Source organism: Balearica regulorum, chromosome 13, assembly GCF_011004875.1.
Source record: "Balearica regulorum gibbericeps isolate bBalReg1 chromosome 13, bBalReg1.pri, whole genome shotgun sequence".
NCBI classification, from domain to species: Eukaryota; Metazoa; Chordata; class Aves; order Gruiformes; family Gruidae; genus Balearica; species Balearica regulorum.
The window spans coordinates 651865-675126 of NC_046196.1; the positions used below are offsets into that span (position 1 = coordinate 651865).

The 23262-nt window shown below is 53.0% G+C and overlaps 1 protein-coding gene across 1 annotated transcript in view; it reads right to left on the reverse strand.

Moving 5' to 3' along the window:
- ZFHX3 (zinc finger homeobox 3) overlaps positions 1-23262 on the reverse strand; it is a 181580-nt gene that overhangs the window by 154634 nt on the left and 3684 nt on the right. Inside the window, 1 exon segment of the mRNA XM_075765694.1 lies at positions 16887-17254. The gene's annotated coding sequence lies outside the window, so the exon portion shown is untranslated.

Here is a 23262-nt window from a genome sequence, read left to right on the forward strand (position 1 = left end):
TGATGAGAGTCAATCTAGGGGCACAGGGTTACCAGTTTCCACTTGGGACTTGCCAGTCCCCGGCCTCAGAACAAGCTGTCTCCTTCCATGAGCTAGGCAGTACTTCAGCATCTCGTATTCCATTTAAGGCATTTTATTGTCCAAAGAACTCACAAGCTAAATAGTGTGCATGTAAAACACACTGAAGTAAAAAAAGGTAAGAGCTGAAAACACAAACTTTTGAAGTACCCGGCACAAGGGGAGAGAATCGCCTCCTCTCCTGAGAAGAGCCCCCCTGCCCCGAACACTTGCTGGCACTTCAGACGAGCATTGCTTTACCCCGGACAGTCGGTTCCCACCTCAAGCCAACCCCCAAGGACTTGCACACCAGATCCCGGCGCACGGAGCCTGTGGAGACCACCTGGGCCCCGAGGGAGGGCTGCGCGGTGCAGCTCCCTTCCTCCACGCAGGGCAAGCAGTGGGAGCCCCAGCAGGAATCAGAGGCTGCGGCAGCCTCAGGCTCCTCTGCCCTGCCCCTGCAGCCAAGAAGCCACAGCCCTACCTTCCAGGGTAAAAACAAAGCCTTAAAATAAAAAAAAAAAAAAAAAAGCTCTGACTCAGTAACTGTGAAAAAGCCTTAGCTTGAGGGCAGACAGGAGGAAGGGTGGGACAAGCACACAGCACAGTGATAGCGCGAGATGCTCGCACAAGAACTGCCCGTGCTCCTAAAGCCGACCGGGAACCACAGCCCTGGCACTGCCGTGGCACCCAGAGCTGCTCCTGCCCGATCTCGTGCTGCAGCCCCCACCTTCCACCTCTGCTCCAAAGCAAGGCAAGTAACTTCTCCAACCTGTGAGTCGTGCAGCTCTGGCAAAAGCAGACACCTACAGGGACCACAAACATAAGATGCAATGAAAGATCACGACGAGTAAAATCCTCGAGCCCAACCGAGGACACAAAGACGCCATTCCCGGGAGGGGAGGAAATGCCGGCCTTCCCCTCCACAAAAGCAAAAATCAAACTCCCAGCTGATGTCAAAGGCCAGCAATTCCCACTCCATCCTCGTCATGTCCAGGTCACCAGACAGACCCTTGGAGGCTCTCGTCTGGTGAGAATCATTCATCTGATTGCATCTAACGCACTCAATCTTGACATTAGAAAGCAAACACTCTGCATTTCCAGGACGTAAAAAGTTGGTTTGGTTCTCCTCCTCCGCAAAGCAGCAACCTCCAGAGCCAGGCAGGAAAATGCTCATCCGGACGCCCAAAGCATCCAGCTACAGCAGCGCCTTGATCCCCTCTGGAAAACACACAGAACAGCCGGCTTTCCCTCGACGTTCACGACGGTCTCCAGCCAGTTCACACAACTGGATCTGAACTCCCCGAAGGAAACCCGGAGCAGAGCACAGCTTGGCTCCGCAGAGCGCCCGGTGACCATCCTTCCCGCAGGCTGCGGGGACCTGGCACCCTCGGCACAGGCAGCGGGATGCTGGCATGGGGGAGTGGGTGGGGCAGGTCAGACAACCAAATGGGGAGAATAAAGACCTTTTGCTAAAGCTCCAGGAAGCAAAGAGAAAAAAACGCTAATTAACTCAGCAGCAAGTTGTTAGTATTTGCATATAAATGCAGCCACAAATCATTACAAACAAGCCAGGACAAGCCAGGCCCATTAGCATACACAGATCCAGCCTGGACAGCCACTCTTGGGTCACCGAGTGGAGGCACGCTGCCAGCCGCTCCTGGGGGAGGCCGCGGGAAAGGGGCCTTATCTCCGCAAACACTCCTACTACCAGCAGCAACAGAAGCCACAGGGATAAGGTTTCTTTCCATATAAAACAAAGGAACGGGATAAATCCTTCAGTCTCGCTCAAGAGTAAAGTAAGAGCTGGCAAGAGAAAACCCAAAGCGGTGACTCCCCATCGTGGCAGCCGTGCTCCTCCTCGCCCGGGACGAGGGCAGAGCGGGCGCCGCGGCAGCCACAGCAACGCCCGGCCGAGCACCAGGGGGTCGCAGCAGCTGTCCAGCACCCCCCCACCTCTCCCACCCGCTGCAGTGGTCGTCGCGGGTCCCTGGGCACCCACCACCCACCGACACCCCATGGGTCCGTGGGTGAAGCACCCGGCTCACCTCTGCTGGGTCCAACGGCTGCAGCCCCGTTTGGTGGAAGGCAAAGGCAAGCGAAAGAGGCAAATCCCCAGAAGGCCTGGGGATTCAGAGGTTGGACTCCTTCAGACACTGTACAGCCGCAGGAGTCTTCACTCAGAGCTGTCCCTCCAGGGACGACGCAGAAGGCAGCATGCATCATAAATAACGAATCACACACCTGATTCGCCAAAAGAACATGCCCAAAAGCCAGCAACGGTAAAAATGACCTGAACAGAACAAAATCCAGGGCTGTTACTACAGTTCAACAAGTTCACCATTCCGTAGGACACAACTAGAGCAGTCTGCTTTATCACACTGTATTTCATCGGAGCTTGCTCCTCGCTGCTGAGATATTCGGCGCTTTCTCCAGCATCAGCAGAGGCTGTAGGTGTGCTCGGCCGCGCAGCCCAGCCAGCTCCGACCCTCCCCAGCACGCGTGGCAAGGATCGGGACATCGGACCTCTCCGCATTCGCACACTTTGCATTTGCCTGATGAGCCACTCATTACCACAGAGAAGAGGACTCCATATTACACAAAATTTACTATTTTCCCCTCCCACAAAAAGCCAAATTCTGCAATTTCAGTGTTTTGGGGTTTTGCTTGTTTTGCCCCCTACCCACCTCCCCCTGACTGGCATCTCAGGATTTAAAAGAAAACTCTAGCAATTACCAGTTTACATCAAGGCTTTAAAAAAAATAAAAAAAAAATCCACTTTCTAATTTTAAACAGGAAACTCTCCCTGGCAAGATCCCAAGAACTCTTCCACGGTGACTTTTATTAAATGCAAGTTTCTCGTCACTGCAACTCTGAGCACAGACCGCCAGCCCCAGCAGAAAGCAAACCGGCACAGCCCTGCCTGCCGCCCATCCTGGGGCTGCCCGCCTGCCCCCATCAGATGCATGAAGCCCCTCTCTAAATGGGAAATATTCATTAAACTACACCCAGGCAGGCATTTTCAAAACAGTGTTTAGAAATACATTACCTCCTTATCTGCAGTCAGTGAGCATGCCTGGTTTCTTAGAGAGGCCGCAGCATGACACATCTAAACAGGAGCCAAGTTTGAACAATCAAGCAAGATAGAAAGGGTGAGCTTCCCCACCACAACAGATAATACATACCTAAACTGTTTTGAAAGAGTAGTAAAGTTGAAATATTCTAGACGAGATTTTTTCCCCTAAGTGCAAAGTCTCTAAACAGATATTACCAAAGAAATTGCAACAGCTTCTAACAGCAATTCCCATTCTCATGTCTGCATCATCTGATTTAGAAACCATCCTTCTTGTTCAAGCTCTCCAGTGTGTGTTTGCAGGAGTAATCGCTTTTATTTGTCCTGACTTGGAGGTCAGTTGTTAAGCTCACATTTTCACCCTCGACTATGAAGTTTTTCTTTGCTAACAACTTTGTACAGGCTAAGCCACTAAGAAATCTTCAGTAGAAACAATCAGAATCTGGGGGTTTTACACAGGAATGGCTCTTTAATGACCAGGAGAAGGGGACCTCTACCAAGATGTCCGTAACTGTTGGAGGACGAGGCTGAAGTGATGGGAAACGAGCTAAACGATGCAGCTACATCACTACAGCAACTGGTGGAGGGAAAGAAGTGCAACACCCTGCCCGGACTGGTGCCAGCCGGAGGAGGTGACACAGCACCGCACACAAGTAAGTGTGCCCGCACAACGCAGCTGGATCACTTCATCCCCATCTGAAACGCTTCAACAAACCTGGCAAAGTTTTCACACTTGGGTCGGCCTTATCACTCAAGTTCAGCTTTGAGTCGACAAAAAAAAAAAACCACACTTCACTACGGATAGCAGAGAAGGGGCAGTGGTCCCAACGGTCTCACCGGCACTGCCCCGCTGGCACAAGTGGTGGGTAGTGGGGCTGAGCGTGTGGCACCGTACCGGAGCTGTGCAGGCCAGAGGCCTCGAGCAGAGCCCCCACTGCCCCGGCGCTCAGACCTGGATTACAGACTGCGCGTACCTGGTCGCAGAGTCTAAACATGCTTGACTCACAAACACAACGAGAATACTATGCAAACACAGCTGACATCCAGGAGTAAAATCCAACCCCAGTACAACCCGCCATCAGGGAGAAGCATGTTGCACGTGCTCAGCCAGCCCTCCCCATCACTGGTGGCCTGTGCAGCTCTCCACCATCCTCTTCACTACCGCCAACATATTCCAGACCTTTACTATGTCAGTAGAGACATGAAAAAGACTGCTTCTAAATGTTATTATACAATTGCTCAAATAAAAACAAAATCAGTTTTAAAACCCGCAGCAAATATTTGGTTTAGAACTGCAAAGAACACTAAAGAGAGGACAGGAGAGAGGAGATGGAGATATCCAGGGTATGTACGAACCTCTTGGAGAACAGGAGATGCTTCCTTGAGAATAACATTGGCCAGTGCTGCTGCAGAGGACTGGTGAAAGCAAAGATATTTATTTATTTACTTATTTAAGCAGGTGAAGATACAAACAGAAGGAATCCAAGCTAAACACTCCACGCGCCTCTCCAGCAGGGGTGGGAGGTACGGGTGGCAGAACTCACCAGGGCACAACCTACGGCAGCAGCCGGAGCCACGCGGGCACAGCACACAGCAGTGCCCAGGGACAAGGCCCCGGGCTGCAAATGGTCCTGGCTGCTGGCGCTGGCAGCCCCCAGGCAGAGTTCAGCAATTCCCACCTTCAGCCCCAGGTAGAAGCAGCAGCAGCTCCCCGTGCCGGGGCTCAGAGAAGCAGGAGGATGCTCAGGAGGAGCCCAGGGCGCTGTGGGGACCAAAGGGAGGACAGAGCTGCTGCACAGCCAGTCCTGGAAGGCTACGCAGGGCCTTTAACCATGCTGTACTCCCAAAAGGAGAAAGCGCTAATGAAAATAAATAAATAAATCACTAAAAGCAGGGCCTTCCTCTCCAGCAGCCCTACACCAAATGCACGCTTAGGCCCCAATTCAACACACGCTTTAAGCCAGCACGGCAGCAAAACAAGCAGTCCTGCCATTGCTCCTCCGGGAAGGGCTCTCACTCTGCCTCTGCGCTCCCCCTTCTCTGCTTCAGCACAGCAATTTCTGCAGCAACATACCGTATCACACGATTATTTCAAAGTAAAGGGAAGCTGGCAAAAAAACAACTAAAAAAAATTTGAGGAAGCTTTTTTCCCCCCCCTCGTAGCAGAGTTTTTTCTAAACCAGGTCCCTTCCCTAAACTACTTCCCTATGCCACTGCACCAAAGCTCTGTGCCAGCAAAAAGCATCCAAGGCGAGACTGCCCTGAGCAGCTGTGCCAGCTTCAAACACCCGCAAAAGGACGGCTCTGTAACACCCTTCTGGCTTCTGCCTCCTCTCACAGCACCGCAGGCAGCACCGAGCCCTCTCTGAGATTTTACTTGCCAAGAGTCCATACACATGAGGAAACAACAGAATCTCAACTCACAGCGTGTGAATACGGCACAATTTGCTCACCACGGTCTAAACCTGCTTGTGGACATTCTTGTTTTGGTTCGAAATCAACTAGCTTTGGTACAGCTTGTAACTGTTTCCAATTCAATTAGCCAAACTAAAATAAACCAATCTTGAACTGAAAATAATGTCCACAGGGCATTCTAATGTGTAAGTAAATCCTTTGAAAAAATAATAAATCAATGCAAACTTTTCTAAGTAGGAAGGGTCGCTAGTAAGCAGAGGGTATTTGTTACGAAAATCTTTGAAACAGAATTAGAAACCAAGCACGGCTTTTTACAAGACACTTTTCAGAGCTGAATTGCATTGTTTACTTAAGACAGTTAAAAGGATATCACCAGCATGAAATGAAGTCAACTTCAAAGTCACAGAGTTTCAAGCCCTAAACATGCCACAGCAATCTCATTTTAGGAAAACACATGCTCTATTTTTGTTAAGTGTTTCTCTTCCTCTGCTGTGCAAGAGGCTCATACAAGGAAGAGGGAACCTTAATAAAACCCAAATAACAAACCCCAACTTTTACACTCAGCACCCAATGGAAATGTTAAAGAACAAGACCTCGATCCTTTCTGCTGCAGTATCCAAAGTAGCTGTTTCTACCAAAAGAAGCCTTATTTTATCATTATCTTCTCCTTTTGTAAACGACCTGTACCATAAGACTCTCAGTCCTCTTTTATTTCTAGTTGTCAGGAAGGCAGGAGTAATTCCCGAAAGCAGTTACACACAGCATCTTTGCAGCTAAAAACTGCCCTGGGATCCTCACACTGTAACCATCACGTCCTCTGACGGTGGCCTGGGGAGCAGAAGCGGGGGAAGGCTGCCCCTTCCCAAATTGCACCCTTCCCTTCCCTCAGTCCTTTTGCCATCAGAGGGCTGACTCCAGGTACTGTCCTCCTCTGAGAGCCGTCTGGTTGGGCACAGCTAAGAGCATCGCTGGGTACCGTTCGCAGGGACTGAACTGTTCAACATCCAGATAACAGCAGTAACGGAGTGTAGGAGTCTTAACGAAAGTAAATTAAAAGAGAAGTTGAGAAAGCACCCATTCCTCACACATGCCTGCTCCATAATCCAGCAGGGCCTCCAACAAGACACAGAAACAGCTCTTAATATCCCCAATATTTTGCATGGGGAAAACAATGACAAAACTACCATCTTTTACCTCTTGGCATGCTATGTTTAAATGGAAGGCTGTAGCTTGTTTCCCCAAGTTTGGGTTTGGTTTTTTTTTTTTTTAAATTTTAAAATGCAGAAGACCTACTGGGCACCATCAGTAGTAAAAAACCCCGAGGCTCTGACACTTCTCCACCCATGTTCTCCTGGGCCCAGTGCCGGAGAACTTCGGGGGTGACCCGACCACCACGACCCACGCACAGAGCCCTGCTGGCAGCAGCACACCAGCAGCCTCCCTCCCCGCTCCCCAGCTGAAGGCACAGCACGAATTCAGCAGCAGACGAGAACTTTGCTCCCAAACATCCTGCTGGCCAGTGCGTTTCTATTTAGGTGGCACCTAAACCTCCAAAGGTCCGACTCCTCCGCAAAGCTCTGCGGAGCACCCGGCTTCTCCTGCGGGGGCCAGGGCGGGCAGCAAGGAGGGAGCTGGTTCACTCAGGCACTTTGCTCTCTGTAATAAACTGGGGTATTTCTCCTTTGGCCTCAGCAATTCAGCAGACTGTACCACCACAGCGTCCCTGCCTTAGCACACCAGAAGCGGCCCAGTCGTGCTTTTGACAGAGGACGGAGCTCAGCAGCTCTGTTGCACTGAAGACTAGTGACAGGGACACCATGTAATCCACGATCTCTGGAGGAGGGCCAGTGCTTCTCATCAAGTCTCATCAAAAGCATCTTGCTAATCATTGCTATTTCACGGGCTTCACACTCAGAACCAAGAAGGGGCTGAGAAAGAAAAACAGAATCTCAACATCCAGCTCCTGCCTGACATAACCAGTGTTTCACAGCCCAGCAGCCACTCGGACTAAATGAAAGGAAATCTCAACTCCAAAGAGCACCTAACCCTTCAGAGACACAAAGCGATGCTACTCAAAGAAGCATCAGTGGAGGAGTGGTTGGTTGGACACTTCCAATCACATTGCCAACAGCAGGAAGACCTTGCAGGGAGCTACTGGCAACCAGGTCTACAGCCCTGGGCACAGCTGGGAGGTTTCAAGCAAAGAGAAGCCCGTTGTGCCACCTCTGCTGTTCGGCTGAGCCCAGCACTGCGCAGAGCAGAGCTCAACCCTCCTCCACAGCAAGCTGTGAGCAATCCCCCGGGTGCTTCCAGAGCTTGGCTCAGTTGCTCAAACATCTGCAGTTCCAGGTGAAACCGCTGCAAGCCCGCCATGAAGGGAGCTTTTCACACAGGTCTGCTCTGGCATCGGACCCACCACCTGGGGAATTTCCAGGATCTCATGCAAACCTCCAGGACTTCCACACCACTCAAAATAAAGAGGAAACAGTGGAGAGGCTGGTTAAAAATAAGGCAACCAAGGAAAAAATCTGCGGCAGCTCCTTCAGACAGACGCCACTATTGGCTGAGTAACTGGCTTCTGAAATAGCAAAGGGGCACGAGGCGTTGACCGCCCTCCGAGGGGACGGGCATCCCGCGCCAGCACGCAGCACACGTCCCGCTCCACGCACAACAGTGAGGCAGGCAAAGGGCACAGGCTGGCAGCAACGCCTGCTGCGCCACCTCCTCTCCTCTCTGCCAGCCACGCAGCATCGCCATTGAACTCATCCCGCTGGTCCTCCTCCAGCATCAGCTTTTGTGAGGCAGCACACACTTCTCTTCACCGACCTCAGTCCTTGCCAGTGACACAACCCCCCGGCTGGCACGCTCCTCCACACCGCCTCTGCCTGTGCTGCAGGACCAACGTGATGCCTACAGGAGCTCGGCCTGAGGAACGGGATGGAGTTCAAAACATACACCTGCCTACACCTTCGTACGTGGTTCTGCTTAAACCTGGACTCTCTAAGACTACAAACCTTGGCCAACACGACCAGGCCCCCTCCACACCAGTGCTCTGTGCACCAGAAAGTGGCAAAACCAGGAAGGATGAAAAGATGTTACAAAAGACAGACAAACCATCCCCGTTTCTCCAGGACCAGAGCACAGGTCTCCAGTACGACCCACCTGCCGGGAGGTGCCAAGCCGCTCTGGGTAACCCCTCTGCTCCCCAACCCCCCCCACAAGCAGGGCTGCACTCATCACACACTAATTACCCCAGTGAAAAACCTGGCTCTGACGAGGAGGTTCACCTCTCCCCTCCTCCCCCACCCTAACAAGGGCCAGCTGAAGCAGGACTGGCAACGACCCCGCAGTGCAAGGCCTGCGACCCACGCAAGAGGTAGCTGCAGCAAGGAGGCAGAGGAGCAGGACGCTGCTGCGCCATCCAGAAGCGCAGTCGCTCGCGTGACACACGGGTACCGCACGACGCTCGGTCCGGCTGCGTTCAGACCTGCCACATTACTACAAACACATTACCCCAGCTGCATCCCTCTTCTCCAAGGGGACACAGCAAAATCCCCCTGGCACGTGCAAAGCACTGGGAAAACAAGGAAGGCCTGCAGCGTGAATTCCTTCATCTATGAGTTAGATAGAAGAGGAGAAGACATCCTTCTCTAAGGACTCCAGTGCAACCATGGCTGGGGCACTGCAGCCCTGGGTATTCGTGTACCAGAAAGCAGCAGGAACAAAGTGTAACAGCTTGTGAGTTACCTGGAACACGGGTAGGAATTGAAAAAGTAACAAAGAACAAAATTTAAGGTTGTAACAATACTCCGGGAATTTAAGGCATGTTATGCTTTTTCATAATTAACCCCCACTTACGGTCTCTGCATGTGAGCTACGTATTCACACACTTCATACTCCAGCTGAGGCAAACGTTTGGTGGCTTGCCCAAAGTCAGCGTCAGAGCTAAAACGGATCTTTTGACTTCCAAACAAGCTCACAGTGTTAAGCTGCTTTTAACTGTCTCTACGGAAGATGAAAAACAGCAAGAAGAAAGGAATTGGGGAAAGAAGTATGTAAGACTAAAAGGGACAAAATTAACAGGAGAAAATTAAAGAGAACTTTCAGCTCTGACATCTGAAAGAGTTTTCGAGGAGCAAACGCCTGCGTGCTGCACGCCCGTCTCCCAGAGGAAAGCCCGGAGCTCCCGTTCCTCAAAGCCGGAGGTGAAAGCGCTGACTGCAACACCCTGGGGGAGGCGGCGAGCCCCCAGACCCAGCGGGACCCACTGGGCACCTTTCCCTCCATTGGCCGGGCCCAACGCCACCCTGGGCACCTGCGTCCCTCGTCCCCAGCACCACTGGGGAGGGAAGCCCCGCTCCCGGGCCCAGCACCAGGGGTGCCGGCTCAGCCCTAGCCAGCCACCGCTGCCCCACTCCTCCGCATAAGCGCACATAAATCACGCCGGGTTGCAGTCCGCAGCGTGCATTACGCTGGGGGCCGGGGCGCCTCACGTTAGACACCAACAAAGCAGAAGGTTAATTTGAAACTCACAGCCCCGCTGCTGCGCGCTTGTCTCTCCCTCACCCTCCCTCCTCGCTCTCCTTTCTGTGCAAAGCCTGACATCTACAGTTCTGTCTGGCACAGTCAGGGGCTGCCGATGGGAACCGCGCAAGGACAGCGGGGACGTGGCGGCCAGCCTCGCTCCGCTCCTCCAGGCAGCCCACGGCCGCTCGGCAGGGTTCTGTTAGCTCGCGCGCCGGCAGGCGCAAAGCAACCTCAGCCCAGCCAGGGGATGCGCACCGGGAGCAAAGACCACCCCGGTAACGCTGCCGTGGGGTACCACTCCTCGGCGCGCACTGAAGCACCAGCAGCCACCGCGCACCACTCGGGCTCATCTGAGACCAGCTCCTGCCGCTGCACACTGACATCTCATGCTATCCAACAGAGCAAACCTACGGAGAACTACAGCCTCGTGGCACCACCTCCGCAGCCATACTGCAGGAACTTACTGCACCTCAGCACTTCAGGGGCAGCCTTTGTGCTCTGCTTCCGGAGGGGTCCGAGGGTCTATGCACCAGCTTCTGCGACTCAAGAGGTATAGATGAAACGCACAAGCTGGTGTGCACAGCCTGAATCCACAACATCTTCACACCGCAGGAGCAGCTCTGGTTAGCAGATTCCGCGACTCTCAAAAGTGTGCCTAAGACACCGAGTAGCTCTGTGCTTCACACGCTGCCCCTGCTCAGTCTTCTGAATGAACCTCCAGGCCTGCTAGCACGTTTTCCCATTACACAGTAGCTCACCAAAAACACCTCGGTGAAGAATCCCCAGATTCTGCATCATCCCAAACAATGTGCAGCTGACTGCGGCTCTCAGCCGAAACAACATGCACCTGACTGCAGCTCAGCTGGCTCTGCCTCTGCACCCCCCTCCCCCTTCTTCACTCAACAAGAAGGAAAGACCAGAAACCTCCGAGCCCGTCACCAGACGTCACAGACATTCAGAAAACCCAGCAACCCAACCTAGCAGGATCAAGCACATCATCACGATGTTACTATCAACATTTAAGTACGTGCTCTGAATTCTGCGGTGAGCATCAGTCTGTTTGCACAAGGCAGTCGGTGGCAGTGTGGCAAGAGGAGGGTTAAAACTGCTACCGAACCAAGCCAACCAGCCATTTTGGAGCTATGCTACCACCAGCCAGGGAAGCGTGGCTTCGAGTCCCAGGCAAACACAAGGTGGGATGCAGGGTGCTTCCCTGTCAGGGACCCGAGGGGTCAGGAGCAGCTCCCAGAGCACATCTGCTCCCGTCCTCCCTGAGGAGGGACCCACTCTCCAGCAGGCACGCTTGGGCCATCAAAATAAACATTTACTAAGAGCTAACGTGTTACAGGCCCTGCAGGCTCCACATTCCCAGATACCGAGGCGGGGGGAGGACAGGAGAAAACCTTTTACCAGAACTGCCATGAACATCGCCTGCTCCAGCATCACCACACAGTGAAGGAACCTGTGCGGCCCAGCCGTCACCAGATTTAAGACCCTAAAGCCCAGGCACTGCAGGGCCAGCTCCCTCCTGCTCCCCAGCAACATGCACCACAGAACTGAAAACACTAGGAAATGTTTGTTTTCTAGGGGGGGGAGAAAAAAATATTGCTGCTCTGCTTCGCCTTTTATTAGCAAGAGGCATGTTTGGCACTTGTGACATAATGAAATTACAATCAACAGCTAAGTGTCTTTCTCCCAGCAGCAAAGTCAAGGGCAAAGCAGGGTGGCTGCAGCCTGCCAGTGGCAGGGCTCCTCGGCACCCGGCCCGCCCCACCAACCTTCCACCCGGCCAGCCTGGCCCCACGCAGCCGGGACCCCAGGCCTCTCCTTGGTGGCTCCTGGGATGCGACAGGAGCTGCCCGTCAGCTGTGGCCTGTGCAGCCCTCCCTTCCTTTCCCTTCCCAAAAATAATTTCAGATGGGAATGAACTTTAAACTGTATTTACAGTCCGCCTCTGGAAACACACACAGCGCACACCTGGCGCAGAATACCACCGCTCTCCAGCCGGCGTTGCTGTGGAGATGAACACCCACCTCCCGCACCGACAGATGGACACGTCTGTCCAGTGAAGCCAACGAGGAAGCGCTGGAAAGTGCTCGCTCCTTGCTGGTACGACGGGACCCGCGTGAGACCCGCAGCATCTATGGGGGGAAGGAGAAGCATGACACGAGCAGGCTGGCATGGCCCACTCCCCCACCGGCGGCTGCGGGGCAGGAGCATGCCGGGGCTTCCGGGTCCGGTGGGATCCCCGACCCAGTGGCAAGGACCGCCGTCTCCCTGGCTGCTGGCAGCGAGGGAAGCCAGACTCATCCACCCTGGGGTTTGAACTAGCTGGAATTTATCTATTTCTCCAATCCCTGCCTACACACAAACCCAACCTCGGGAGCAAACAAAAATGCATGAATCGCAGATCAGAGACAAAGCAGGAGGCGGGACGGGCGGCCCTGCTCCCTCCTGCCCTCACCTCACCCCACGGCGTGAGGCGGTTATATTTAGGTACCGCCACGGTCTGCGGTGCCGCGGCCCCCCTCGGGCACGGCGCAGAATGCAGATTTTCCAGACAACAGACCACAACAGCTCCGTCAAAACCATTAGAGGCTGCGGCGCCCAGGCCTGCACACAGATGTTTTGATTCCCACTCTCCTGCTACAACAGCCCTCGACAGCCCCATCACCGCTGCGCCGCCACGCGCTGGACACCCGGCCCGAATTTCAGCTGGCGAGGGAGGGAGGGAGGAGGGAAGGGCAGCCCTGCTCCCCCCAGGGGCGGCGGGGCCAGCCTCCCCCAGGGGTTCCCCGAGGCATGTGGGGGGACCCCACCACAAGAAAACAGAAGCGGCGTAGAGGGGTCAGCCCAACAGGCACCCCGCTCCGGGGGCCTCTCCCAGGCCGAAGCTCCCGCGGTTGGTCGGTCACAAGAGAGCATCGGACAGGCACAGCCCCGCAAGCGGCGTGGGGGTCCCGCACATGGCCGGGCCAGGAGGAGCAGGTGGGACCTGGCTTTGTTCGCAGCCCACCTCTCCCGCTGGCCAGACGCGCCCACCGGCACGCAGGCCCCGAAGGCACACAAAGGCCGAACCTCGGCCACGCTCCGGTGAAGGGAAGCGGGGAGCCATGAAACGCTCGGCCTCTTCCCAGCCCTGAATCACACCGATCTCTCCAGCACAAACACACCTCCAGCTCCGGCACCGCAGCAGGGCCGGCGCACGCACCACAGCTGGCACCTACGAGAAGATGGTTGCTGAAAACTCTCCCACTGCAGACAAGTGAGTCTGACACCGGCAGGGGAAACACTCACGTGAGGGAGTCGACCCTCAGCAGAACACAGTATGTGAATAAAGTCGATGTAAAAACCTGCTAGTTTTTTTTCAGCTTCTCCATATGACATTTTTTTTTATTATTACTACTACTATTATTATTTTGGAAAGCGGAAGGAAGTGTTAACGGGGAGGCTAATGCAGCCAGCCGTATGTCCATCAGTTTGGGATTTAGCGATCCCTGCTGAAGCCGTGCAACCGCTGGCCAGGCCCAAAGTAAATCTGCTCCTCTGCGCTGCTCCCGGCCTCCGGCACGACACCGATGGGAACCAGGGCGGGGGGTCAAAACAGAGAGATGAAAGATGGGCACGCGCCTCTGCTTTTGTCAAAGCGGCCACCGCCAGGCCCCGGTTTGACAGCAGCCACGACAAGGCCAGGCGAAGGTGCCAGGCACACGGGGCCGCCCGCACCGCCTCCGCCCACCCGAGCAGCACCTTGGCTCGGTCCTGCGGGAACAAAAGGCAGCGGCAGGGCGGGAGGGAGGGTACGGGGCTCCCGCAGCCGAGGGCCAGCGCCGCTGCCGCGCAGGAGAGGGACTGGAGCAAACTTCCTGCTGCCCACTCCTCCCAAAATGACCGCATTTAAAAAGAAAAAGGGGTGGAAAAAAAAATACAAATACAGCAAAGCAACCTCTGCGTCCAGACGCCGAGTTTCTCTCCCCTCTAATATGCCTTTTGTTTGCTTTTGTTTCTGGCCGAAGGTGGCCTGCGGAGCGGGACCCACGCGGGAGGGCAGCTCAGGAAGCCGGGTCCCGGCACTGCACCGAGGCCAGTGCAGGAGGAAGGCCCTCGGCCGGGAGGCAGAGCGGGAGCCCCGGCGAGCCCTGGGCCTGGCCACGGGGCCAGCGCTGCACGGCGCTGGGGAGCCCGGCACGTGCGGCCCTGCTGCCGCCCACAGGGATGCAGGGGGTTGGGGGCCCGGGACGCCCCACTGTGCGGCTGCCCCCCTCCTGGCCGCCCCCCAGCCTCTGCCGGTGCTGCAGCCGAAAAGCCACGCTCCGTCTTGCACTTAATGCCGGACCAGACAGTGCTCCCTAATGAGGGAGCATTACAATCAGCTTGTAATGCTGAATTTTTAATGCTGCCGAGGGCTCTGTTACATAATAAAGGGGGAAACGGGAGCAGAGCGCGACTGGCGGGGCGGCCCGCTCCTCCCGGCCCCGGCCCAGTGCAGGTGGCGGTCCCGGCCCACCGGCCGCCCCTCGCGCCCCCTGACCCGCCGCTTACCGCCAGCGCCGCGGGACAGGTCGCGCACAACACCCATCGGAGCTCCTGCCCTGCCGGGAGGGTTGCACAAACTTTCCTCAAGTGCGTGGAAGGGTGATGCCAAAACGCTCGCTCTCCTCTCCGCCAGAGCTCGGCCGGGAAATGATTTAAAAGCAAAGTTCACGAGCATGTTAACTGCATGCTCTCGTATGTTCCCGTACATACGGTCTGTGCTGCTCCTCTCAGTAATACCCTAAGACTGTAAATCTATAACCACTGCAATGATTTAGTGATTAAAAACATGATAACATATTGTGTAACTGCAAACCACAGAATCCCTGCCAACTCTCCTTCAAGATACAGGAACAAAAATACAGAAAATGTGTTGCTCGCAGCAGTCTTCCTAAACTCAACGGAAAGATTTTAATAATAATAATAATGAAAAAAAACCCTAGACATCAGAAAAAAGCTGGATACAATGCAAGGCTGGAAAAAAATTTAAAAGACAGTTTTAAATACGATTCTTGCTCTAACAAATTACAATCTAAACATGCCTCTCTTTTTTTTCTCTTTTTAAGTTTGTCGTAACTGGAATAACTGGTCTTGTGTGATGTCTTGCATATTCAAAGTGCTTTGTAATAGGATACGGAGACCAAACCTTATTTGCCTAAACTCAATGGGTTTTATTTTTTCCCCTCTCCCCCCCCCCCCCCATTTCTTTTCCTTTTATTTTCCCTCCTCCACCCCCTTCTCCCCTAACAGGGGGGTGGGGGGGGGCAAGGCAAAAGGAAGAGAGGGCTTTAAGCCGTAAAGAAAATACCTGATAGGGGAGGCTGCAATTTATAATACGGCGAGGAAAGCCAAATATTATATATATATATATATATTTAAAGGCAGCTGTGGGAGTTTTGGCCTCTAAGCAGCTAACTTGACCCCATTCTCTCTATTCTCTTATTTCCCCCGTTGCAGGATTCCTGCACCTTCAGTCGGATTCGAACTCAATGTGACCCTAAGGAGGGAGTCACCGAGCCTCCACAAAATTGCTCCATATTAAACAGGAGCGAGAAGAGGAGAAAGACAGACAGTCGGCCGAGGAAGGTACGCGTATATATTACATATCCGCACAAAGTACGGGACATACCCGAGAGCAGCTTGAAGCACAGCTTGAAAGAGAAACAGACCTTTCTCAGAATTAAAAAAAAAAAAAATTTTTTTTTTTTAAAAAAGAGTGGGGGGAGGGAGTTTAACAATTAAAAAAAACCAAACCAAACAAAAAACCCAACAAAACCACACAACACCCTGCAACCCAAATTATAAATAATTCACACTAAGAAACTCGCGTGTGCGTGCCACATACACACGCGTACATACAGAGACATACAGGCGTATGTGTCCCCCACACAAACACACGCTCTCCTCTGGAGGGTGAGTTTCAGGAGAGCACGAATCGCCTTCCCGCCGAGGGCGAGGAGCACAGTTTATTCAGAGGAATCAATAGGAAAGAGCATTTGCAAATATTTAGATAAGCGCCGTGCGATTCAGCATTAAGTAATTAAAAACTGAAACTGAGAAGGGGGGGATCGGCCTACAGTGGCGTTTGCTGCCTTCACCTCTCCCATCCCCCTAGCCGCATTCTTCCCAAAACCGAGCCTGCCCGCGGAAAACAAAAATCATAATTACTCTCGCTCGCAAGGCCGCTGCGGGGCACCTCCCGGCGCGGGGCCCGGGCGGGCGGCGGGCCGGGCCGCCGGGGCAGTTTGGGGCACTTCTGCGCCCCTTTGTTTTCCAGCGCGTCACCGGCGCGGAGCGGCCGCGGGGCACCCACGGGGCCCGCCCGAGCAGCCCTCTCGCCGAGCGCGGTCCCGGGAGGCGCCGGCTCCGCGGAGCCCCACGCACGATCGCCGCTCGGCGCGGAGCGGAGCACGCCGTCCCGCCGGGGGCCCCCCGCCGCCCCGCCGATCGATGCCCGCGCCCCGCCGCCGGCCCCGCCGCGCACAAAGCCGGGCAGCGCCGCCGCCGCTCCGCGCCCGCTCCGCGCCCCGCGGCCATGGCCGGCGGGCGGGGCGGGGGCTCCGCGGGCGCGCAGCGGCCCCCGCGGCGCCGGCACCTGCGCGTCCCCGGCGGCGGCGGCGGGGCTCCGGGACGGCGAGCGGCACAAAGTTTGCTGGGGGATCCGGGGCGGTGGGTGGGAGCGGGCGGGAGGGGGGGCCGGACCAGCCCCATGCAAAGCAGCCCGGGCGCCCCGAGCAGGAGGAGCCCGAGCGGGGGACAGGGCAGAAAAGTTGCCACTTACGCGGTCGCTGCTCCGGCGGCGGCGGCGGCGGCGCTTTTAATCCCGGGCGGCGGCGCGGGGGCTACAGATCCCATGCAGGCTGCGGCGGCTGCGGCGGCAGGAGCGCGCTCCGCGGAGGGGCCCGGGGCAGCAGCAGCGGGAGCCGGGGGCAGCAGCCGGAGCCGAGCGGGAGCCGCCGCCGCCGCCGCCGCTGCCCAGCAGCAGCATCGTTGTCGGGGAGTTTGCAGCCCCCCGGAGAGAGGGGGCCGCGGGCGGCGGCAGCAGCAGCGGCGGCGGCGGCGGTCGGGTCGGGGCGGAGCGGCGCGGCGCGGAGCGGAGCGGGCGGCGGGGCTGGCGGTCGCCGGAGCAGGAAGCGCCCGGACTCAGATCTGATGATTGGGAAGAAAAAAAACTCTTTGGATCTTTATTCTGCTAATTAGTTTCCTGCAAAAAATGGCTGATTAGTGCAGTGCGCATGTGCCTCATTACCCAGGCACGACGGGAAGGGCTAATTAGCCACCTTCTGGATCAATAAGATTCAGCCCAGGCGGCGGGGGAGGGAGCGAGCGAGCAGGAGCGGGCGGGGGGAGCGCGGCGGCGGCGCCGCACCGAAACTTGGGGCAAGCGGCCGGCCCCCAGCCCGCGGCGGGGGGGGCGCCGCTCCGCGCCGCTCCGCGCCCTGCCGCGCAGCGCCGCGCCGGGGAGGGGGCGCGCCGGCCGGCCCGCGGGCGGCTCCGCTCCGCACCGCTCCGCTCGGCTCCGCGGCGGCGGGGCTGCTCCGCGGGGCCACCTGCCCCCGCGCCCCGGGCGGGGCCGCGCCGCCCCGCGCAGGGCAGGGCAGGGCGAGGACGACCCCCGCCGCCGCCGCCGCCGAAGTTTCCCCGGGAGGAGCCGGGAAAGTTGCGGCCGGCAGCGAGCGCAACTTTGTGCCGCGCCGCCCCGGCGGCGGCCCCAGCGCGGGTCGGGCCGCGGGCGCGGAGGGCGGCGGAGCGGCCCCGCAGCATCCCCGCAGCATCCCCGCGGCCCGGCCCGCGCTCCCATTCAAACTTTGCGGCCGCCTTTCCGAGCGGGACAGCGGATCAATACGGCCGCGTCCAGCCTCGCTGGGAGCCGGGCTACAGGTTTCACCAGCCATCGCTGGCAACAGCTTTGTCATTTTCTAAAAATAAGAAGCTAAAAGTTATTGTAGAAGAAGGGGCTTTTTTTGTCCCCTGCACAATATGCCTTTTGTGAGTTTAATGCCATTCTGGGGCTCTCTATAGCCCCGGACAATGGGGAACTCCAGGAGGCGGCTGTGCCTCTGCCTTTTTTCTTTCTTGCTTTCTCTTTTCTCCCCCCACCCCCTCCTCTTTTTTCCCCCTTTTTTTTTTTCCTTTTTTTTAGGAAAGGATGCAACATTCCTCCAGTCCCAACAGAACCTCTGGTTTGATTAAATAAATATTTCTCTAGCCTTACGGTAACATTTTTCACTTTCTGTTTGCATTCATCTGCGATTATTATTTAAAATTTTTATTTCCAGCAGCTTTTCCCTCCCCATTCCAGCCCTGGCAAAAAATGTAGATGATCGCTGGGAACGTGGGATTTGAATTTTAGGAGGAGGTGAACCAGTAAAGAGCCTCTATCCAGGCTTCAGGAATATGTTTTCTTCATCTTTCTGTAAGAGACTATTTTATTACTGGCAGAAATGCAGCTGAATTAAATAATTTCTCTTGACAATCTAAAGAAGCTTTTCAAATTGCTTTTTTTCTTTTTCTTTTTTTTTTTTTTAATTTTTATTTTTAATAGTAACCCAAATAATTAACTTCCCAGTTTGTTTCATAGCATTGAACAAGGAATGCAGTTGCGGTCAGTTTTTCCATTTGGAAGAACCTTATTGTAGATGTATTTTATACTGAAAGGTAATAAACTGCATGTTTGTTAGTAAGTATTTTTAATGAAATGTATCAAGCTTTCCATATTTCTTAACGTGGGGGTAGTCATTTGAAATTTTGACAAGTCCCTTTAGTGGGATGGGGGGGATGAAACAGGAGGACAGATGATAAGAAATTTGAAGAAGGGCTTTACTAGTAGATACATTACTGGAAGTGTCTTGCATTTGGAAGATATTCACAGGTTTTAAGAACTGAGGTTTAATATGTACCATAGTTATTTGAATACTATAAATGCAGCACTGATGTGTACTATTATAATGCGCATGCTGTGTATGAGTTCTTACGGTTTGCTAAATGGATAGACTTCAGTACGTTACCAGTTTGACTTTAAAAGCTGCCCTTAAAAATTTGTCAGTCCCTGCTCAAAATATGTTTGTCTAGCCTTATTAGCTTTATGGAAGAATAATTGTTAACATTACTTGCCCTTCAAAAAAAAAAATATAAAAACAACCCCATCCAAAAAAAAAGAAAAAAACCCCAACAAAACCCAAAACCAACAAGCCCTGGGGCAAGTAGGATTTTTCAGGGCTGCTTGGTGCGCTATCTGTAAAGGTGCATGTAATTTGTAGCTGTTGTTCTTGCTGAATATGAAACAAATGTGTTTTGATGATGAAGTCGAGGTGAGAATAAAGTAACCCTTGCTTTTTAGTGTTTGGTATAACTTAGAAGTGCATATTTTCACCAGAGGCTGTAGATCCGGTGGACTGGTCTGAGAATGGGCGCTGCCTGTGTGCGCACTTTTTGCAGAGCAAAGAAAAAGTAAATGTGGAGAAGGCGGCAAGCAAATCTAATAACGGTCGATGCTCCAGAAATAGGCACCTTCGCAGGAACATGTGCAAAGGCAGGGTCTGGTAGCCGTGTACATTTTCTTTGCGTTTGCGTCGTGAATTCTAGTTTTGTGTTGCTGTCCTCTAATTTCCCATGACAACATATGGATTCCATAAATGCAAACATGCCGAAGTGCATCTGTCTGGGTAGTTAACACAAACCAAACATCCCCCTGTTCGGCGATTCTGCTGTTCCTCTGGCCGTGCTGCGCCGTGCCCTCCTGCGACAGCCTCTCGCTGCTCCTGCATTCTTGTCCTTTCATGCTCCCGGGGTGATCCCGAGTGCCCCGAAAGGGAGGAGGGCAGCGGGCGCCGGGGTCAGAGGCGCCGAGTCGGCAGGCAGGAGCGGAGGGGTTAAGCGGGGAGAGGGGAGCATGCCCTGCGGCCCCCCACCCTCCTGGGAGCTGGGTCCAGCCGGAGCAGGCTCTGCTCTGGGGTCAAGTCCTAGGACATCTTCCCTGCCCTCCTGGCAAGGGCAGGGGATGAGGCTGGGAAGGGAAACAGCCAGACCGAGCGGATGGCAGAGGTTTGCCCCTCATCCTGAACGCAGCTGTCCAGAGGCTGGGGAACTGAAGAGCTCCCATTTCTACCAGGGTGCAAAAAGAGGCGGCGAGGGGGGTGTGTGTGTGTGAAAAGAAGAGAACGAACAAGTGATGACTGCAGGACCAGCCAGATAAACCACTGTGCAAATACCACAATAAACCTAAGGAATTAAGGAATAATTTGTACAGTAATCGTTAGGTATGATTACACATATGTGCATGCGTTTCTCCTCCAGAAAATTTACTTCCCTTAAGATTTCTTTGTTCTAGGCAAAAAGACAATCCAGTTGCTAAAATATAAGAAGGGACTACCCTTGCTTTAATTAGAAATCTCCATACACCCTCATCTGTAATACTGTGGATGCCTCTTGTTTCTATATATGTATCTCTACACACGCATAGATAGGATTTTTGGTTCAAATAGCTTTTAATGTGCTTAGTAGAAAGAAGCTCTCAGTATCAGATCTGCAGGGAAAATAAGACTGATTTTTCCCATAGGAAACTTGTTAAAGATGCAGTTGAATTATTAGATTAACCCTATTTTTTGTCTCGCAGCATATCTGATATATATTTGCGCATAGAATCATACAGTTTCATTTATATGTTATTTTGAACAGATGGAACTAATACTAGTGCTTTAAAAGAAAGTTGTTATTTGTAAAAATGTGTACAGATTAAGAGGGACAACTTTGAAGCAAAATGTTTTTCTGAGGTGGCGCGTATGGCTTTCTGGATGTAACTTTCAGAGAAGATGGTGGTTATCTTTGACGTGTGAAATAGGGGTACGTGGCTTCGGTTCCCTGGGCTCCGCGAGGAGACCAAGTCCTCCCCTAGAAATACGACGTGGCTGCCGCACAGCTCTGTCCTGAGGCAGGACTGGGCCAGATCTGCTATGGCTGCGGTGAAACCACTCGACTACAGTGAATTTTTAGGGAACCCCAAGCAGATCGCGTTGCTGGGGCACCAGGCTGGCTGCACGCTGCCTCCCTCCGCCTGGCACTGGGGGGGACCTGGGCTAAAGCTTTGATGTGGAAGAGGCCGACTGCACGTGAGGGACTAATGTACAGATACAGTAAGAAAAAAGTTCCAGGCTATCTTTTTTAAATTCAGGCTTTAAAAATTATTGTGGGGGGAAAAAAAAAATAATCCTCGCCTAGAACACAATCTCCGTAATATCACCCTCTTACGTAGCTTTGTGCTTCTTGGAAATATGTCTGAAGAGTTAGAACAAAGCGTAGAAGGCCGGAGTCCTTGAAGGAGCTCCAAATGATAAAGTCTGCCATTCATTTTAAACACAGCGTGCATTGTGAAAACACAGGTCAATTTGAAGGCATTTGTCAGATTTCCAGTTCCCTCTACTCCTTTGCAATGGAAATTCGCAATCAAATCCCTGTACTAGAGTTGGGATGTCTGGCTTTATCAGTTTTTATTACTTTATACTCAAAACATTGTCCAGGTAAGCTATCTTTTCATTTAGAAAGTTTGCTTGCATGAAGTTGCATCCAAGAAGGGGGAAGGCTGACATGAATTAGGCTGGAGCAGATGCATTTATTTAGGTGTTTGGAAGGGGGGAAAGGGCAGATGATCAGCAGCGGCTGATTGCGAAGGGCTGTCTAAGCTGCAAAAGCGATCTGATACCATTTAAAGACGCCCAGCAAGAGGCATGGAAAGGGATATTCCAACAGCAGCGTGTTCATTGTTGGGATGCAGAAATGCAGCAGGGCTTAGAAAGAGAGGGCTGGAGAGACGCACTGCTGAGCAATTCTAGGCAGATAACGTGAATTTCTTCTGGAGGCACGTACGCGTTGTGTAACGGGCAGGGGGCTGCCTCCTTTATTGCTGAGAGATGGGTGGCTGTGCTGGAGGGGGGTGCGCGTGTTTCTCTGGAACACATACATACTGCAGGATCCGGGAGAGGTTTGGGCTGGGGGGGACATTCAGAGGAACATCTGTTCTTTTGTCTTCATTATATTTCTGGGGTTTTACCCGATTATTAAAAGAAATCTGTCCATTTTGCCATCACTGGACTTATTCTAGCCACTGGAGTGATGGGACATGAGCAGGCTATCCAGCTATCCCAAACCTCTGGCCAGGCTGCTGTAGTCAGGCTGATAAATGCCCTTTAAGTCAGCTGGCAGATTTTTAATATGAATTGGCTTTTTTTGCAGGCCTTAACACAAGATGAGTAGATGAGTTTGCAATGGAAATAAACACTTGGAATACATCTATATGTTTCTTTGCTTTTTTAGAGAAATAAAGAAAAAAGTCTTGGCATTTAATTAGGACTCACTAACCTGATAAATATTGAACATCATTTCTTTGTGAGCTGTTCTGTGTGCTCAGAGTACTCTGTGGATGTATTCCACAATTGCACTTGTTTAATGCCTATATCACCTCATGCCTATTGTATTTATGTTGTCATCAATGTCACATTTTAATTAAACAATTAAATCACTGTCACAGTAATTTCCCTAGAAAACTATTTTAAATGAAAAATCCCACAATAAATGTTTGGGAACCATCTTAAAAGGAAAAGAGAGGGAAATAAGTTACAAAATAAAATTACAGTTCCCACAGAATTAGAAAGAAAAAAAAAAAAAAGTGTTTCCAGCACTGAGAAGAATTCTGTTTTACAGGGTAGTTTCCACAAAATTCAGAGTGTGTCAATATGGTGACTAAAACAACCGGGCTTCTCTCGGGGCTAGTCTGGCTCTTTTGGGCTCTGCCGGTGGCGGAGGGATGCTGGCCCAGGGCTGGTGCAGTCCTGTAGTTATCCCCCACTGTGGGCCAGGAACAAATGGCAGCATTGCAAATCTTTCATCTTTCAGCACAAGTCAGGTACCAAACACGCCTTGGAAAATAGTCTGGCTGCCTTCTTCCCCTCAAAATTATTTTAGAATTAAGATGGAGATTTGCAGAAAAGCCTGCATCGAATTATGCAGTAAGTTAAGCACCAATGCCATCTGTACTTACTATATAGTAACCACGTACTCAAAACCCAAGTTGTAAGCGGTGAGAAATCTGATCTGACATAGCGTCTTTGCTACAGTTAATCAAATAGTTCATCTTTACCTCTTTATAAATACATGCTTGTATT